The sequence below is a fragment of the Schistocerca piceifrons genome, chromosome 5 (genome assembly GCF_021461385.2).
Source record: "Schistocerca piceifrons isolate TAMUIC-IGC-003096 chromosome 5, iqSchPice1.1, whole genome shotgun sequence".
Taxonomy (NCBI): Eukaryota; Metazoa; Arthropoda; class Insecta; order Orthoptera; family Acrididae; genus Schistocerca; species Schistocerca piceifrons.
The window spans coordinates 314285870-314303651 of NC_060142.1; the positions used below are offsets into that span (position 1 = coordinate 314285870).

At 44.1% G+C, this 17782-nt stretch overlaps 1 protein-coding gene and 1 non-coding gene across 2 annotated transcripts in view; both read right to left on the minus strand.

Annotated features, from left to right (window-relative positions):
• The window catches only part of LOC124798137, a 643772-nt gene that overhangs the window by 198052 nt on the left and 427938 nt on the right, over positions 1–17782 (minus strand). The gene's annotated exons all lie outside the window — the stretch shown is intronic.
• Trnas-cga lies at positions 1724–1798 on the minus strand. The gene has a single exon. It is a non-coding gene; the product is annotated as a tRNA-Ser (tRNA).

The window sequence follows — 17782 nt, forward strand, 5'->3', positions numbered from 1 at the left end:
GTGTCCTCCGTAAAACGTTAATTGTTCACGATTGTGTGGTTTGATGTTACTAAAATTTGGCCATAGTACGTAGAAGCTGTGTCTCCGCGAACCACGTGGGCACACGAGTCTGTTGTGAAACGCCATACCAGGCAACAGCAGTTCTATAGATGCATTACATCAATGTTTTAAGGAATAAATAATTTTGCCTCAAATCTTATCCAGTGTACCGATGTTACGCCTCAGTTACCTACTTCATTTACCTTGTAGTTTTCCTTGTTAGCCCATCCATAGCGTTTCCAGGTCCAATAATTAGTGGTCCCTTTTTATTTTAAACAAATGCTTTAGAATAGATCTTGTTTTAGGAATGTTACTGCAAGCTGCTCTTATGCAAAGTTTCCACGCACTCTTTGCTTTATTTTAATATTTGATTTCCGTGAACAATGCCGGGATCATATTAAAAATTACATCCCATTCTTTATGAGTGACTTTATAATGAATGTTCTTTGATGAGTTTTTTTATGAATAAATTAAGTAATTTTCCGACTCAGCCCAACCTCTTATTTGTCGTGTGCCCAATCTTTTACATTGACTTCAATACTTCAATGTCAGGCAGGTGTTTACAAGGAATCCGACGTAATCGGTGTGTAAGACGGCCGGAGAGTGGGAAACGAGATGGTCAACGTGGACAATGTCTTGTATAAGGCTTACAACTGCATGCCTGCGAAGTGCAATTGCTTCAGGCATGAAAGCTTACGGACAAACCTTAGCGTGAACAGTTTACAGTGGGTATACTATGCAAGAATGACCAGAAAACGACTTTTTGGGAAATATTTGTTTCTCCTATGAGGCAACGTTTCATGTATTCGGCAAACTAAATCGTCATAATGTTCGTATATGTGGTGCACAGCACCCTCGTATTACACGTGAAATGGAAAGAGACACTCTCAAGACCAATGTTTGGTGTGGACTGATGCACAATTCCATCATCGGTCTTTTCTTTTTCATGGAGTCTGCCGTCAACAGTGGTGTTTACCTAGACATATTACAAGAGTATGCTGTGCCGCAATTGGAACACTGCAACTTGATGTCATATTCCACGAGGATGGGGCACCGCTCCAAATGTCCGTCAATTCCTAGATGAAAAGTTTCCGGGAAGGAGGACTGGACGAGGTGGTTCAATTCGATAGCCGCCAAAGTCCCCTGACCTGACACCTCTAGACTTCTTTTCTGTGAGTTTTTGTAAAGGATCTGGTGTACCGGACGAAGGTTGGAGACCAGCTGGACTTGAAGGCATGCATTCGCAGAGCATTCGAACATGTCACTGTGGGGATCATGAATCGTATGTGGAGAGGAATGGAATTCCGCCTAGACATTATCCGTGTCACTAACGGAGCAAACATTGGTGGGTACGAACGAGGAAACAAAACTTATCACATGTTAAAAAAAAAGGTTCAAATGGCTCTAAGCACTATGGGATTTAACATCTGAGGTCATCAGTCCCCTAGACCTAGAACTAGTTAAACCTAACTAACCCAAGGACATCACACACATCCATGCCTGAGGCAGGATTAAAACCTGCGACCGTAGCAGCAGCGCGATTCCCGACTGAAGCGCCTAGAACTGCTCGGCCACAGCGGCCTGCCCATGTCGAAAACCATTTGACAATATGTAGTATAGAATGAGTTTTTCACTCTGCAGTGGAGTGTGCGCTGATATGAAACTTCCTGGCAGATGAAAACTGTGTACCGAGCCGAGACTCGAACTCGGGACCTTTGCCTTTCGCGGGCAAATGCTCTACCAACTGAGCTACCCAAACACGACTCACGCCCCGTCCTCACAGCTTTACTTCTACCAGTACCTCGTCTCCTACCTTCCAGACTGGAAGTTTCCTATCAGCGCACACTCCGCTGCAGAGTGAAAATCTCATTCTGGAAACATCCTCTAGGCTGTGGGTAAGCCATGTCTCCGCAATATCCTGTCTTTCAGGAGTGCTAGTTCTGCAAGGTTCGCAGGAGAGCTTCTGTAAAGTTTGGAAGGTAGGAGACGAGGTACTGGCAGAAGTGAAGCTGTGAGGACCGGTCGTGAGTCGTGCTTGGGTAGCTCAGTCGGTAGAGCACTTGCCCACGAAAGGCAAAGGTCCCGAGTTCGAGTCTCGGTCCGGCACAAAGTTTTAATCTGCCAGGAAGTTTCATATCTAGTATAGTTTTGAAGGTATTTAAGTCTTAATTTGTAAAGATAATTTGTGGACAGCCCGTAAAATTGTTTTTGCTGTTGTGGAAGACTAGACGGCTGAGCAACCGACGAGGCGAGGCACGCAGGCCTGTGCACAGGGCGGTGAAGCGGAAGTCATTAGCAGCGGCTGGAGCCTTATCGCATCGCCCGGTGGCCGCCAGCAGGGCAGCACTTTCTACGCGACGGGCGCGGGTCTGACCTCACGACCCCAGTCGGCGTGCAGTAGCGCAGAGTCGTGGGTGGGTGGCGGCGCTCCGTGTGGGCGTGGCAATAAGAGCAGCAGCGGCACGGCGGCGAAAGCGGCCGCGCGTTTGCGCACAGTGGTCGCTGCGGCTGCGGCGTGCCGACTGCCCGGTCGGCTACGGCAGTGAGTGCACCCCTGAGCACAGTCAGACATTAGCTAATACCCCCTCCTCCTCCACCCCTCTGCCACATTATCACCTAACTAAACTGTAGAATGAAAGACTTTTCTTGGAACATTTTTATTTTTAAAATGATGAAATATAAATAACACGTAGTTTGTGTGGGTGTGTATGTGTGTGTGTGGGAGAGGGGAGGATGGGGGAGGGCGGGTGTTACAATGATGAAGGAGTTCGTGTTGCATCGCTACCCACAACTCCTCCTCCCCACAGTGAGGGTACACACTTGTCGCAAAACGTGCTTCCCCTGCACTACTCCTCTTCGTTCCTGCACTAGCTTGACCTGTACACTGCAACCCCATTTAAAATCAGACAAGTTCAGAGTGTGCACTACACTTACTGTTCATAAATTGATTGCTGTACTCCTTACATCTGAAATTGCAGAAATTGGAAGACTTCAACCCATCCTAATACACTCATGCTCGTAAATTAAGGATAATGCTGATATATGGTGAAACAACGCTCTGGTGGGTGGTTTGTGGGTTTAAATCACCTAGGGGTATGACCATGCGGTGCATTTGACCTGCGGTCGTCGCACGGTGACGCTGGCAGCAGTCCACAAACTCAGAGGTGTGTTGGTGCGTGTCAGAGTACGGTGCAGCGAGTAAGTGTGCAGACGTGTTCAGACGTGCTAATGGTGAGTGTGTATTGAAAATGGCTCAAAGAACACATATTGATGACGCTATGGGGGGTAAAGTACTAGGGCGACTGGAGACTGGTCAAACACAGCAGGTCGTAGCACGGGCCCTCCTTGTGTCACAAAGTGTGATCTCAAAATTATGGCAACGATTCCAGCAGATAGGAAACGTGTCCAGGCGCTACAGTACGGGACATCCACAGTGTACAACTTCACAACAAGACCGATATCTCACCATCAGTGCCCGCAGACGGCCACGGAGTACTACACGTAGCCTCCCTCGGGACCTTACTGCAGCCACTGGAACAGTTGTCTCCAGACACACTGTCTACAGACTTGTAAGGTGCATTCCACTGACCCTGGTCACAGGAGAGCCCGTAAAGCCTGGTGTCAAGGAAACAGTACATGGTCATTGGAACAGTGGTCCTAGGTTATGTTCACAAACGAGTCCAGGTATAGTCTGAACTGTCATTCTCGCCGGGTTTTCATCCGGCTTGAACCAGGAACTAGATACCAACCCGTTAATGTCCTTGAAAGGGACCTGTATGGAAGTCGTGGTTTGATGGTGTGGGGTGGGATTATGATTGGTGCACGTACATCCCTGCATCTCTTTGACAGAGGAACTGTAACAGGCCAGGTGTATCGGGACGTCATTTTGCACCAGTAGGTCCGCCTTTTCAGGGGTGCAGTGAGTCTAACCTTCCTCCTGATGGATGATAACGCACGGCCCCACCGAGCTGCCATCGTGGAGGAGTACCTTGAAACCGGAGATATCAGGCGAATGGAGTGGCTGCCTGTTCTCCAGTCCTAAACCCCATCGAGCACATCTGGGACGCTCTAGGTCGACGTATCGCTGCCCTGCGACACTTCAGGAGCTCCGACTGGCACTGGTGCAAGAATGGGAGGCTATACCCCAGCAGCTGCTCGACCACCTGATCCAGAGTATGCCAACCCGTTGCGCGGCCTGTGTACGTGTGCATGGTGATCACATCCCATATTGATGTCGGGGTACATGTGCAGGAGACAGTGGCGTTCTGTAGCACATGTGTTTCGGGACGGTTTTCTCAACTTATCACCAAAACCGTGGGCTTACAGCTCTGTGTCGTGTGTGTTCCCTATGTGCCTATGCTATTAGCGCCAGTTTTGTGTAGTGCCACGATATGTGGCACCACAGTCTGCCATTATTCTTAATTTATGAGCATGAGTATAATAATAATAATACTGAGTAGAGCACTGTAGTAGCCCTTATGTAGTTACTGCTGTGCAGTGCTGTCAATTAATTCATCTGTCTGTCTCAAAGCGAGCAATGAAGCAGTTCCTGGACTACTGCAGATATTATATACAACTTGGAGAAATTTTCTTGAGATATTTGGCGTTTGTTACGTATGTGTCTCACTTTTATAATCAGCGACGTACGGGACAAACGATTATATATGTGTGTAGTGGGTGAACTACGTGAGGAAGCTGTAACCTCCACTGCATTAATGCTACTAATTGAGAAAAAGTAATTATTGGTAGTTTATATGATCAGTATTAGAATCTTAAAAGGCTGTGATAACAGGAATGAGCTTCTGAAAATAATTTAGTTTTGAGACTGTAACAGAATCATATCGTTTATATTTTACCTCTCAGAAAAGTTTATTGTAGCCCTCAGGTGGGGTAATTACCCCTTGTTGGGAACCGCTGGTCTACAGCATAAATTGATAAATTGTGCGCTCCTCCCGCACACCCCCCCTCCACCCCCCTCCAGTGCACAGTGAACGCCCTGCTGTCGCGCCCTCTTCCCTAACGGAACTCACACTCTAGCAGTAATCGAGTACTCGACCCAGAGGAAAGTATAAGGGCAATCTGGGACGTACACCAAGCGTACCGTAATGTGAAAATAGCTCCGGGTGCACGTGATATCATCTCACATTTTAATTAATTAACAAATAATTAAAACTTCTGTGCATATAAATGAATATTTAAGTTTACCATGAACTTTGTCCCTTTTTGTGAATATGTAGCAATCTGGTGATAAAAAGCACCGGAGAGAAAAGGGAATTCTTTTTAAGAGTATTGCAGTCATCGGAAAATCACGCGAAACACTGTGGTGCAATCGGTGAAAAGCATAGCGTGCGACGTAGGCTAAACGGCTGAGGGGACGCCAACGTAGTGTTTACAACACGGGGACTTCGAGCCATAAAGACGTATCTATAAAGTACAAGTTTTGAGGTAAAGGTAAAAGAAAATTTGCAACAGTAGAAACACTTATCAATGCTACCACCAAATTCACATTTCTGATTATCGTATTATGACATGATTCTCGTACTGTGTTTGCATTCATTTAATAATTTCCCAGATTTAACATAAAGACGGTGGTAAAGCAGGTAAGTCAAAATATCCAATTTATTAGAAACGTCGTCTTGACTCTGAAGCCTCGAACATAACAGAGCGGCCCTAGGGCCTAGAGAGTGATGAACATGAGATTAAACAATTGCAAATCACCTGGGAGAGCTGCAGAAATACTGAGATGATAATAGTTTTAGATAGAATACCGAGAGCACAAGTTCCGCGTGGCTATTGAATAAGCAATTTACCTAACAAACTCCAACAAAGTGACCAACGCAGTGAAATGACGAGGTTCAATCAGCGGCAATGTTGTATGGTAACAGTTGATGCCTTAAAACAAAGTGGATATATTAGTTTTAAGTATAAGGGGCGACCAGAAAGTTTCCTTTCGGACGCTACACTAACCTCTTGCCTATGGAGTGGCTCTGAGCACTATGGGACTTAACATCTGAGGTCATCAGTCCCCTAGAACTTAGAACTACTTAAACCTAACCAACCGAAGGACATCACACACATCCATGCCCGAGGCAAGATTCGAACGAGCGACCGTAACGGTCGCTCGGTTCCAGACTGTAGCGCCTAGAACCGCTCGGCCACCACGGCCGGCCCTTGCCTATATGTCGGTGATTATATACCCGCATAAGAGTCGCGCTGGGTTGCATATACGCTGCAGCAACGCACTCAGATGGAAACTTTTTGATCACCCCTTATAAAAAGAGTAATTGTAAGTCAATTGCTTCATTTAATCATATACCTACGAATCAACGTTGAGGAAAAATTGACGCAGTCAAACAGAGCTTATCATCATCTTGCCGGTAACGCAGAAGCGTATAATACCCATGTGTATTAGAATACTTGTTCGAAGTAGAAGATACACTAGAACATTGTTTCGAGATAAAAACCAAGGAATATCGATGATCAAGATTAAAGTCTTCATGGTGCACATTGCTGCTGGATTATATCATGTGAACATACAAAAAAAAAAAAAAAAAAAAAAAAAAATATATATATATATATATATATATATATATATAAAATTCGTTGCACAAAAAACATTTGAAATTATCAGACAGAAACTGAAAAACGGAAAAATTTGTTAGTTTGCACGTCATAGTACTTAAATTTCTGAATTCTTATAATCAAATATATATGATTATAATAATTCATAGCGAAAACTGACACGAGTGAAAGTATAAGATACAGAAGCAGAAAGTTCGTGTAAACTTGGCTCCGTAAACCAGCCGTCTTCGAGATAACTGAAGACGTGAAATAAAAAGTACTCTAATTTCCAAAATCATGAATTTGAGTATACTAGGTAATTCATGGTCATAATTGCACCATTAATGTATTTTATTTGCAAGTTTAGCGTAGTACGGAGCTCGTTTACAAAGGAAATTAGTTTCATGAGGCTTATCTTTGTTCAACCATAGCCACTGAGTTTTGGATTTGTTTAGATTTTCTGTGTTTATATTACAATCTGCAACTTTGCTGAGATCTAAGACGTCAGATGCATTCGTGTTACTGACGATACATGGCTATATTTGTCTTTATTACAGTATCATGTACTTTAAATCTTCTGGAACAGTACATTCTCTTCAGTTATGGACGAGCATTTTTTGCACATACACTTTCATTACTTTATGTATTTATTTTCAGCTTTTACCTCATTGCTGCCACAGGACCTTCTCCATTAATTTGTCGTTTCTTTCTTCTCAAAGCCTTACAAACACCTGCTGCCCACAGTAACGAGTAAGTGCGCGGAGAATAGAGCTCTTCAGTGGCCGTTAAACCACATACCGTCTGTTGATTGCATTTGGTACTACATTTTCATTCGTGGCAATTCGTGCCTTATATATGTTAGTGGGCTTGGCATGCAATCCCATTTCACACAAAACCCGAAAATTCCTTATTGTGGCACTTAAAACCTTTTTTATTCCAAGTCTCGAATTGCGAGAAAGTTGTTATGCGCTACAGTATAAAATATTGTACTATTAGTACAAATGTATTTGAAATGTAAATTATTCGTTTAGGTTCCCATCTAATTCGGCTCAAATTTCACTTATGGTCTAGCTTAACAATAAAAACTGTGGGATTGCCGATGTTTACTCCGTCCGTACACGGCTCTGCATCGCGCAACTCCTGAGGCTAGGCTGGCTTGCAAGTGGGCACTAGTGCACGATCCCGAATCTCCATCACTCGCCGCAGGACCTACAGGTGGTGCTGTATATATGGTGACAATTATTGAAATATATGAAATAAAATCGTTTGCGCTACGACGTTCAAACTGCACCGTTGGCCGCGGCGCATGATGGGAATGAGCATACGCAAGCGCATGCGCCTTGTTGTTACCGGTCATTTGCAAGTGAAAATGTCACGATACAGCGCGCCTGAGCGTATAACGCTTGTGAAGGGCTGCTGTGCGAGCTACGGCTCAAAGGAAGTTTGCGACCGAATTCAAGCTGAAGACAACGGGTCCAAGTGTGCTAACAATCAAGAATTTTATTGGCAATTTTGAGGGAACGGGTAATGTTCGTGATGAGTGTGTTGGCAATGTCGGTCGTCCAAAAAGGGCGAAAACGGCTGAAAACATTGAGAAGACACGCGCTGTGTTTCAAATCAGCCCCAAGAAATTGATCAGATGAGCTGCACGACAGGTGGAAATCAACAGGGAAACGCCGCGATAAACTGTTGTTGAGGACCTGCATCTCTTCCCATACAAAATTCAAATCAATCAGCCAATCAGCCCCAGCGCCACGGAATAGCGGTTGTGTTTCGCCAACACTATTGTCCACAGAATTGAAGAACAGGACTTTGATGTGAATATGGTTTGGTTTAGCGTCAAGGCCCACTTTCAGTTGGAAGGGTTCACTAATAAGCAAAATTGGTGCATTTGGGGAACTGAGAATCGGCATTTCGCTATCAAGAAGTCTCTTAACCCTCAACGGGTGACTGTGTGGTGTGCGATGTCCAATCGCAGAGTAATTGGTGTGATATTAATTGATGGCACGGTGACTACTGAACGGTACGTGAAGGTTCTGGAAGGTGATTTCATCTCCATTATTCAAAGTGACCCTGATTTCGACAAGATGTGGTTCATGCAAGACGGAGCTCGACCCCATCGAAGCAGCAAAGTGTCTGACGTCCTGGAAGAGCTCTTTGGGGACAGCATTCTGGCTCTGGGGTACCCGGAAGTCACAGCCTCGATTGGGCGCCATATTCTCCGGATATGAAAACATGCGACTCCTTTTTGTGGGACTGTGTTAAAAACAAGGTGCACATCAATAACCTCAGAACCGTTGGTGAGCTGAAAACAATCATTCAGGAGATCATCGACTGCATCGATCTTCCGACTGTTTAGCGTGTCATGCAGAATTTCGCTATTCGTCTGCTCCACATCGTTGCCAATGATGCCAGGCACATCGAACAGGTCATAATCTAAATCCAAATATCTGTAGTGACGTTTACATGTTGAATAAGGTGAGTTCACGCCGTAGTTTGTAACTATTTTACGTTTTTTTTCATACAGTTAAACAATTGTCACACTGTATGCGGTTAGAGGTTGCCGTTAATGGTTACGTCCTCAAAAGAGCAAATAGTATCCTGCAGCGACTCTTTGTAGGCTGACGCATGCAAAGATCCAGCGGAAGACATCACGAACCTTGGAAGACTTCCATCGACGTCAGCGGCACGAACGACTAGTCACTGAACGAAGGAACAATATTCTTGGCGGAGAGCCAATACTGACTTTGTGAGGCGGCATCTCGGACGGATGTGTACCGATCTTATAATTAATTGGTAACTAATATAAATTAATAAGTAATAAACCTCCAATAGACTAGCTGTAGGAACGGCGCAGCAAGTACCGATCATTAAAAGTCGACACCATTCGGAACACTTCGTGTCGACCGTTCTCTGCTTCAAATTACTGCCACCCTCAGCGACACTGTAATCGCCTGACGAGACGTTTTTATGTTGTCTGCGTGAGCAGATGTTTAATTAATTAATAACAGTAATTGTACTTACGTTCAAGTGCGTTATGCAAAAAAGACACGACCACAAATGTCTATTAAATGATTTGAACGTCATTTTTCTTCTGCTCATTGCGTTGTGTCGTAACAGCCTTAAATTTATTTCATACAGCTTTTGAAGATGACCGTCTCTATAAAGCCTATTCACAACAAAAACAATACTACCTGAGCATGTTAGCTGTTACAGTTTAATGTACGCTTGTACCTGTTAATGGAGGTGCCCAGACGTCGTCCTCACATTTGGATCAAAGTTTTCACTTAGATATGCAATGAATTACTAATTCTTTTTTTAAAAAATGGCCACGGATCGCCTCGTAAATCTTCGTAAGACTGTACAAATGGCTGCTCAATTTCTTCAACCACATTAAGATTATTTCGCTTTTGAGATGGCCCCAGTCAGAAAAATTTAGAGGGTTGACGTAACGTGATCGTGGAGGCCAAGGTGCAGACACTGTTCGAACTGTCGGTCTTGGACCATATTGATGAGTCAGACGCTATCTTACATTACCAGTACAGTGATCCGGTGTCCCATGATACCGTCTCATTTCCTGGCCACGTCCGTGTGCTATTCCTCTGGCTATTGTCTACAATGGTGTCAGTTTTTGAGTGAAAGAGGCTTTCACCAGCGTGAAGCTGATGGGCCAGTGTTTTCCTAATCCTCCTAAATGGGTAGGAGTCGGAGACAGCTAGGCGGTATTTGCCGACATATGTGGCAGAAGCTTTATTGGCGAAAACGAGAAACGGCCAGTGAGAACGGCTACATTCTGCTCCTGATTCTGACTGCTGGAATGCCTAAAGGTTAATTTTTGTAGCAGTCTGAGGCTCGCGAAATCGATGAGTCGGCCGGCAGCCCTCTTTGCAGTTGAGGTGGCAAGTCGTGAACGCTGTGGGACAGAGTTTGCGTTATTTTTTTATTTCGGTGGCCTTGAGCCTGTAATTTTCGTCATCAACGAAGTTACTTTTCCGATACGGAAAGCCTAGAAGGCTCACTAAGTCCGTTGGCGTGTGTGGGCGTCGGATTCTGGTAGGGTTATTTCCTGTTTTGCTATGCAAGTGTTGCGGACTAATGAGTATGGACGTGTGAAGAAGGGAAACGAAGGTCCCACATGAGACTGTGAAGACATTGCCTAGTTGGAGGCGGTGTTGCATAAAAGTGTCAGACCTCGTTAAAGTTACTTGATTACAGGAGTGATCATCAGTAGGGCTGACTAAGCGTATACAGAAGTCAAAACAACCTTCAGTGAAACTGGAAGCAAGGGTGGTAATATTAAGAATGAAACGGGAAATCCAGTGTTAAAGCGCAGAAGAGAGAGCAGGAAGGTGGAAAGAGTACATTGAAGACCTCTATGAAGGAAGGACTTGTCTTATGACGGGTCAGAAAAAGAAATTGGAGTCGATGGGGATGACATAGCTGATCCACTATTAGAGTCGGTATTTAAAAGAGCTCTGGAAGGCTTGAGATCAAATAAAGCGCTGGGGGTAGATGCCATTCCACTGGAATTTCTAAAATAATTGCGGGAAGTGGCAACAAAAGGATTATTCAAGTCGGTGTGTAGAATCTGTGAGACTGGCGACGTACGTCAGACCTCCGGAAAAATATGGCCTACACAATTCGAAAGATTACAAGGACAGCTTAACAGCAACTAGATAAGCTATACAGAAAGAGGAGTAATACACAGTATGTACAAGAACCAAGAGTGAACAATAAGACTGGAAGACCAAGAACGAAATGCACGGATTAAAAAGGGTGTAAGAGAGGGATGCAGTCTTTCAGCACTATTGTTCGATCTGCACATCGAAGAAGCAATAGCGGAAATAAATGGAAGTTTCAATAGTGGCGTAAGAAATTCAGGGTGAAAGGATATCAATGATAAGATTCGCTAATGACATTGCTATTCTCAGTGAATGTGAAGAAGAATTTGAGGATCTGTCGGATGGAATGAACAGTCTAATGAGTACAGAATATGAATTGAGAGTACACTGCAAAAAGACAAAGGCAGTGAGATGTAGCAGAAATAAGGGCAGCGAGAAATATAACATCAGCACTGGCAATCAAGAAATAGACGAAGGTAAGGAATTCTACTACCTGGGAAGCAAAAGTGCCCATTACGGTCGAAGCAAGGCGGCATAAAAAGCAGACCAACACAACCAAAGAGGGTATTCCTGGCCAAGAGAAGTTTACTGTCTTTTTTTTTTTTTTTGTCATCAGTCTACTGACTGGTTTGATGCGGCCCGCCACGAATTCCTTTCCTGTGCTAACCTCTTCATCTCAGAGTAGCACTTGCAACCTACGTCCTCAATTATTTGCTTGACGTATTCCAATCTCTGTCTTCCTCTACAGTTTTTGCTCTCTACAGATCCCTCTAGTACCATGGAAGTCATTCCCCCATGTCTTAGCAGATGTCCTATCATCCTGTCCCTTCTCCTTATCAGTGTTTTCCACATATTCCTTTCCTCTCCGATTCTGCGTAGAACCTGCTCATTCCTTACCTTATCAGTCTACCTAATTTTCAACATTCGTCTATAGCACCAAATATCAAATGCTTCGATTCTCTTCTGTTCCGGTTTTCCCACAGTCCATGTTTCACTACCATACAATGCTGTACTCCAGACGTATCTCCTCAGAAATTTCTTCCTCAAATTAAGGCCGGTATTTGATATTAGTAGACTTCTCTTGGTCAGAAATGCCTTTTTTGCCATAGCGAGTCTGCTTTTGATGTCCTCCTTGCTCCGTCCGTCATTGGTTATTTTACTGCCTAGGTAGCAGAATTCCTTAACTTCATTGACTTCGTGACCATCAATCCCGTTGTTAAGTTTCTCGCTGTTCTCATTTCTACTACTTCTCATTACCTTCGTCTTTCTCCGAGTTACTCTCAAACCATACTGTGTACGCATTAGACTGTTCATTCCATTCAGCAGATCATTTAATTCTTCTTCACTTTCACTCAGGATAGCAATGTCATCAGCGAATCGTATCATTGATATCCTTTCACCTTGTATTTTAATTCCACTCCTGAACCTTTCTTTTATTTCCATCATTGCTTCCTCGATGTACAGATTGAAGAGTAGAGGCGAAAGGTTACAGCCTTGTCTTACACCCATCTTAATACGAGCACTTCGTTCTTGATCGTCCACTCTTATTATTCCCTCTTGGTTGTTGTACGTATTGTATATGACCCGTCTCTCCCTATAGCTTACCCCTGCTTTTTTCAGAATCTCGAACAGCTTGCACCATTTTATATTGTCGAACGCTTTTTCCAGGTCGACAAGTCCTATGAAAGTGTCTTGATTTTTCTTTAGCCTTGCTTCCATTATTAGCCGTAACGTCAGAATTGCCTCTCTCGTACCTTTACTTTTCCTAAAGCCAAACTGATCGTCACCTAGCGCATTCTCAATTTTCTTTTCCATTCTTCTGTATATTATTTTTGTAAGCAGCTTCGATGCATGAGCTGTTAAGCTGATTGTGCGATAATTCTCGCACTTGTCAGCTCTTGCCGTCTTCGGAACTGTGTGGATGATACTTTTCCGAAAGTCAGATGGTATATCGCCAGACTCATATATTCTACACACCAACGTGAATAGTCGTTTTGTTGCCACTTCCCCCAATGATTTCAGAAATTCTGATGGAATGTTATCTGTCCCTTCTGCCTTCTTTGACCGTAAGTCCTCCAAAGCTCTTTTAAATTCCGGTTCTAATACTGGATCCCCTATCTCTTCTAAATCGACTCCTGTCTCTTCTTCTATCACATCAGACAAATCTTCACCCTCATAGAGGTTTTCAATGTATTCTTTCCACCTATCTGCTCTCTCCTCTGCATTTAACAGTGGAATTCCCGTTGCACTCTTAATGTTACCACCGTCGCTTTTAATGTCACCAAAGGTTGTTTTGACTTTCCTGTATGCTGAGTCTGTCCTTCCGACAATCATATCTTTTTCGATGTCTTCACATTTTTCCTGCAGCCATTTCGTCTTAGCTTCCCTGCACTTCCTATTTATTTCATTCCTCAGCGACTTGTATTTCTGTATTCCTGATTTTCCCGGAACATGTTTGTACTTCCTCCTTTCATCAGTCAACTGAAGTATTTCTTCTGTTACCCATGGTTTCTTCGCAGCTACCTTCTTTGTACCTATGTTTTCCTTCCCAACTTCTGTGATGGCCCTTTTTAGAGATGTCCATTCCTCTTCAACTTTACTGCCTACTGCGCTATTCCTTATTGCTGTATCTATAGCGTTAGAGAACTTCAAACGTATCTCGTCATTCCTTAGTACTACCGTATCCCACTTCTTTGCGTATTGATTCTTCCTGACTAATGTCTTGAACTTCAGCCTACTCTTCATCACTACTATATTGTGATCTGAGTCTATATATGTTCCTGGGTACGCCTTACAGTCCAGTATCTGATTTCGGAATCTCTGTCTGACCATGATGTAATCTAATTGAAATCTTCCCGTATCTCCTGGCCTTTTCCAAGTATACCTCCTCCTCTTGTGATTCTCGAACAGGGTATTCGCTATTACTAGCTGAAACTTGTTACAGAACTCAATTAGTCTTTCTCCTCTTTCATTCCTTGTCCCAAGCCCATATTCTCCTGTAACCTTTTCTTCTACTCCTTCCCCTACAACTGCATTCCAGTCGCCCATGACTATTAGATTTTCGTCCCCCTTTACATACTGCATTACCCTTTCAATATCCTCATACACTTTCTCTATCTGTTCATCTTCAGCTTGCGACGTCGGCATGTATACCTGAACTATCGTTGACGGTGTTGGTCCGCTGTCGATTCTGATTAGAACAACCCGGTCACTCAACTGCTCACAGTAACACACCCTCTGCCCTACCTTCCTATTCATAACGAATCCTACACCTGTTATACCATTTTCTGCTGCTGTTGATATTACCTGATACTCATCTGACCAGAAATCCTTGTCTTCCTTCCACTTCACTTCACTGGCCCCTACTATATCTAGATTGAGCCTTTGCATTTCCCTTTTCAGATTTTCTAGTTTCCCTACCACGTTCAGGCTTCTGACATTCCACGCCCCGACTCGTAGAACGTTATCCTTTCGTTGATTATTCAATCTTTTTCTCATGGTAACCTCCCCCTTGGCAGTCCCCTCCCGGAGATCCGAATGGGGGACTATTTCGGAATCTTTTGCCAATGGAGAGAACATCATGACACTTCTTCAAACCGAGCGAGGTGGCGCAGTGGTTAGACACTGGACTCGCATTCGGGAGGACGACGGTTCAATCCCGCGTCCGGCCATCCTGATTTAGGTTTTCCGTGATTTCCCTAAATCGCTCCAGGCAAATGCCGGGGTGGTTCCTTTCAGAGGGCACTGCCGACTTCCTTCCTCGTCCTTCCCTAATCCGTTGAGACCGATGACCTCGCTGTCTGGTCTCCTTCCCAAAAACAACCCAACAACAACTTCTTCAATTACAGGCCACATGTCCAGTGGATAGACGTTACGTGTCTTTAATGCAGTGGTTTCCATTGCCTTCTGCATCCTCATGTCGTTGATCATTGCTGATTCTTCCGCCTTTAGGGGCAATTTCCCACCCCTAGGACAAGAGAGTGCCCTGAACCTCTATCCGCTCCTCCGCCCTCTTTGACAAGGCCGTTGGCAGAATGAGGCTGACTTCTTATGCCGGAAGTCTTCGGCCGCCAATGCTGATTATTTATCAAAATTTGGGCAGTGGCGGGGATCGAACCCGGCACCGAAGACGTTTTGATTATGAATCAAAGGCGCTACCCCTAGACTTACTGGTATCAAACAAATTTGAGACAGTATTTTCTAAGAATGTATCTTTGGAGCACAGAATTTTATGGTATTGAACCATGAACAGTGGGAAAAGTGTAACAGAAGAGAAACACAGGATTTGAGAGATGGTACAACAGAAGAATGTTGATAATCGTGTGGGCTGATAAGGAATGACGAGGTTCTCCGCAAAATTGGCGAAGGAAGGAACATATGGTAAACACAGAAGAAGGAGGGACAGGATACCAGAACATATGTTAAGGTCTCAGGAAATAACTTCCATGGTACTATAGAGAACTCTAGAGAGTCAAAACTGTAGGGGAATACAAACACATCCAACAATTAACTGGAAACGTAGGTTGCAGGTGCTACTCTGAGATGAAGAGCTTAGCAGAGGAGAGGTATTCGTGGTGGGCCGTATAAAACTAGTCAGAACACTGACGACTGAAAAAAAAAATCCAGGTAGGCTGAAAAGTTGTAAATGTTAACCACTGATGTAAACTGTTATGTTTTTATTAAAAAAATTTGCGTATTTTATTATAATTAACATAGTAGGCGTCTGTAGCACGTTAAACATGGATGACAGAAACCGACGTGAGGGCAACAAATGACATTTTTAGTGTGGGAGGAGAGGGCGTTAGATTACTCACCAAAAACTCTTGTTTCCAGCAGTTCTGCCAAGTGTAGCACTGCCACTCACCTGGAAGAATAAACAGCACGTTTATATTTGTTGATAGCAGATTTTATGCTGAATTTAAGCATTCAGCCTTATGAAATATGTCTACAAGTGATATGGATACAATCTGTTAAAAATTCGCTGTGGTGAGACCCCCAAGCCAATATGCTCTTGGCAGCAACCAAATAGTTCACACAAACATATTTCATAAAATGTAAATCTGTAGCGAGAACTCTAATCTCTGCCCTTAGGAGCAAGTGTGGTGGGAGCGCTGTAAGCGGTGAATGCTTTAGGGCCGGCCGCTGTGACCGAGCGGTTCTAGGTGCTTCAGAACGGAACCGCGCGACTGCTACGGTCGCAGGTTCGAATCCTGCCTCGGGCATGGATGTGTGTGATGTCCTTAGGTTAGTTAGATTTAAGTAGTTCTAAGTTCTGGGGGACTGATGACCTCAGATGTTAAGTCCCATAGTGCTCAGAACCAATGATTTAGGGATGCAGTGTCAAGTCGTAGGTGGCACTGTTTGTTCAAATGGTGATATCTCTGCTTAATGGGAAATTTTTGCTTTAAAACAAAAGCATGTCTGAAGCTGCAACTGTCATGAAGATAACTGTGAAATGTTTGTAATTCATAGCTGTTTATGTAATATGTGCATTACATTTACACTTAAAGACTTTCTACAACCTCATAGAAATGCGTAAAGACCAAAACAAGACGAAATAGCGTCCACTCGAACACGAGTAAGTGCATGTAACTCACTCACTTTATACAAGGGGCGTTAAATAAGTGATGCAACACATTTTTGCTGCAAGGAGATATGTTTTATTCACGATTACAATACACCATATTATTCCCCAATCTTTTCGCTACAATACCCCTTTTTTCAATATAATCTCCGTACACTGCGACGACACTAGACCATCTTAATGGGAGGGCCCGTATGTCCGCGTGGTACCAGTCTTGTGGTCGACGTCGGAGGCAACGTCTTGCCGTATCAATAACCTCCCCACCATCTACGTATTGTTTCCCGTCGAGTGCATTCTTCACTGGGCCAAACTGATGGAAGGTATGAGATACGGACTGTGAAGTGGATGAGGAAGAAAAGTCCAGTGATGTTTTATCAGCTCCTCTCGGGTGCGCACTCTGTCAGTACTACGAACAGAGATGTCTAGTTGTGCAGCGAGGTGTTTGATCGTGATCGGTGCATCACCGCGAATGAGTGTGTTCGCAGGTTCCAACATTGCCGCAGTCACAGCTGTATGTGGTCGGCCGGCACGCGGGAGATCGGGCAGGTTTGTGCGATCTTGTCGCGATGATGACAGTCATCTCGCGCAAAGTTTCTTCAGTCAGGACCAGCCTTGACCTTTAAGTCATATGCAGTGATTCCCCACACCATGGCCGCAGGAGTGTCAGCGCTGTGCCTTTCCAAAAAATGGGGAGAATGGGACCTCTCCTGAGATCGTCGCCATACTCGCCGATGATAGTGACTTGGGGTCGTGCACAACCGCGATTCATCGTTGAACACAGCAAGCACAGAAATATTTGTTTCGTAAACAAAAAACGCCTTCTCTTGCTGGACTGTATTTTATTTTCCCAGACGCGTTTCGCCTTTTTTCACTTTAAGGCATCATCGGTGCGACCTAAAATGATACAGTTATGATGCACTTTTGTTTTGATATGTATTATTCGTAGATTATAAAACAGTTCACTTCTCACTTTTAT